Source organism: Phallusia mammillata, chromosome 3, assembly GCF_965637545.1.
Source record: "Phallusia mammillata chromosome 3, kaPhaMamm4.hap1.1, whole genome shotgun sequence".
NCBI classification, from domain to species: domain Eukaryota; kingdom Metazoa; phylum Chordata; class Ascidiacea; order Phlebobranchia; family Ascidiidae; genus Phallusia; species Phallusia mammillata.
The window spans coordinates 19,464,996-19,467,893 of record NC_137254.1 but is presented as its reverse complement, the minus strand read 5'-3'; positions in this window follow the sequence as shown (position 1 = coordinate 19,467,893).

The window sequence follows — 2,898 nt, the reverse complement described above, 5'->3', positions numbered from 1 at the left end:
CAACCTAAACCATACATAAAAAAGTAATGTCATTGAAAGCCAACTTACCAGATATCTAACGCTATGTTTGACAATGAACAAAAATTATAAGCAAAAGGTAAAAAACATTCGCAGCCAACAATAGTGTAGGCCAATGATTTCCAGTATTTTTGGAAAATAACCCAATTATTAATGTAATTTTGTGACCTGTGAACAATTGCATGTTTTATCTTTAAGTCATGATAAATTTTCAAAAAAAATTTTCATGTCACACACAAACACAATAACATATGATTCTGGATAGTTGCACAAAGGCTAATTGCCTATTATTTGTGACAGATCACATAAGCTTGTGGAGTAACTGATGGGTAAAACACAACAGCTGACAGAATTTGACACCCCACGAATTCATAAATTGTTTAATATTAGTACTGATTTTAGCTATCTGGTGGGCCTATGGAGTAAAACATAATCACATCTTTTAACTAAAAACTACATCTTCTGCAAACTGTCCAAACATTATCCAATTCAGGCATTATTTACAATTTTAAGCCATTTTAGGGGGCAAACTGGGTGATTTGCACGGGGATTCTACAGCCAAACCAATAAAGCACCAAGCACAAAGATCTATCATACAGAACAGTCCAAACAATTTTGTGTAATACTTCGTAACAACAACAGGGAGCAGCTTTTTCTATTTAAAAATTATCTAAAACTGTTACTACTGGCTAAATCAATTAGAAATGACGTTTTTGCTAATACTGATATAATACTACACCATTACCAAATTCGATAATTAAGTTTCGACTCGTATTGTTATTTTTCTAATTTGCGTGACCACATCCAACAGAGGGCGTTTGCGTTACCTTGGATACCAAAACTTACCTTTGTAACATTGGGAATTCCCCTTTCTGTAAAATTATAGACGTGAGGAAAAGTGGAAAAGTGGAATTTAAATTGGCTATGCTAGGGTTGCCATATTTTATAATACACAATCCCTGACAAAATTTATCTCGGTTGCGTTAACCCAGTTTTTCTCAGTCATTTTTGTCATTTTTTCTAAACGGTTCCTTTGCCATTATTTCGAGGGCTCGCGGTCCGCAAGCCTGAACTTGTATTTCAGAAAAACTTGATTGCAAGATTTTAGCTAGTTGTGCAAAATTGCGCATGACAATAATCCAAATCTGACCTCATAGACAAGACAAAAGCAATACAATTGTGCGCGAACAATTGCATTTTCGTGGGTTGTCCTGCAATAAAGCCTATTGTTTAGCAATGGAGACGGTCGATTCTCACTTTCACTTTGATTTAAACTTGTACAGTTGTACAAACTGACGCCAAATACAAATATAGAAATATATATTTGCGGTCCCCGCAAAATACCCTACAGCAGGGGTCTCAAACACGCGGCCCGCGGGCCGCATGCGGCCCTCCAAGTGTTTTTGTGCGGCCCGCGAAGTCACTTTTTGAAGTTATGTGTTTTACTCAGGCGTAATATCCTGTCAGATCAGTAAGTTTACAAGATACAATCACTTTCTGTTAGTGGTATATATGCAGCGTTTTAATAGAAAAAAATTAAAAAGCTCCTCTTTAGAATGAGCAATTTCGATTGTTGCGTCATATTCTTCCATTGTTGCGTCATTAAAGGTCATTGTTTTCACACAAAGCAATAAAGCACAGTTGGTTCTTGTGCTTAATTACACTATATATATGTTTCTTATTGTGTTGTTTTTAATGTGGTTAATGGTATAAATGAACATTTTAGATTTAAATCACGCAATATGTTTGTCATGTTACACTGTAACAAATGTTTCGATAGTGCGGCCCTCGACTTACTTAAAAGTTTGTTTTTGGCCCTTAAAGCAGTTTGAGTTTGAGACCCCTGCCCTAAAGGACCGCGGATCCCAGTTTGAGAACCGCTGCGTTAACCATTTTTGCGATCCAAACACTTCTATTCCGGAATAAATTAAAAATATATTCGGAAGTCGCACGGACGGCGACACGAGAAAACGTTAGATACGGTGCTCTGATCCTTGTCAATTAACTTTCTGCGTAGGCTTCTGTTTAGTTAACTTTGTTAGGCTAAGCTCACTACTCTTACTATGCTTGAAACAATAAGCACACATATCAGGGGTCTCCAACCTTTACCAGTACCACTCTAAAAACCATTCGGACCAATTTCACACAGAAAAAAAACTAACAACGGGATCCACAAACACCTTTTTAAATTTGAAATAAAATGCCACTGAAAAAATGTTTTTATGTCTCACGACATTCGACTTTTCGTTGTTAGTTGGTGCCTTGCATATAAGGTACACAGTTAAAGCAAATGAAATTTCCCACGTTCCCACGTAGCATCGAATTGTGTGTTTTCTTGAGACGCGGATTTTTTTTGTGTATTTAACGCGTACTGTTAGACAACTAGTAACAAACAGGTATTGTTACGCGCACACACACTGCAAAACGAAACAGTAACTTTGTGCGCAAACTTGCGCGCCGCCAGTTTACCTCTTTACGTTTCATGGCATAGACGCGGTTGTAGCTAACTATCAGAAACTTTCTCCGTTGGTACATTAATTTCATAGTATATATTTTTTTCTTTTTAAATTCCTGACTTTTAAGTACATTTTAACATTTCTCCCTGACGCAGATTTGAACACTAAATTCCCTGACATGTCAGGGAAAATCCTGACGTATGGCAACCCTAGGCTATGCCCAAATTGAAATGAATACCTGCCCATTTAGCACCATTTTGGTGCCGCACAGGCCATTTTTTACATTTGAATAAAAGAGTTTTCACCAACGCATTTTGCTTCGAAACAGCGTTTTGCTTTCTGCGCCCCAATTTGTGTATGACTGCAGGTGGTTTGCTTTGCTTTTCAACCAAAAAGGGGTCTGTGGTGACTGAATACAATTGTT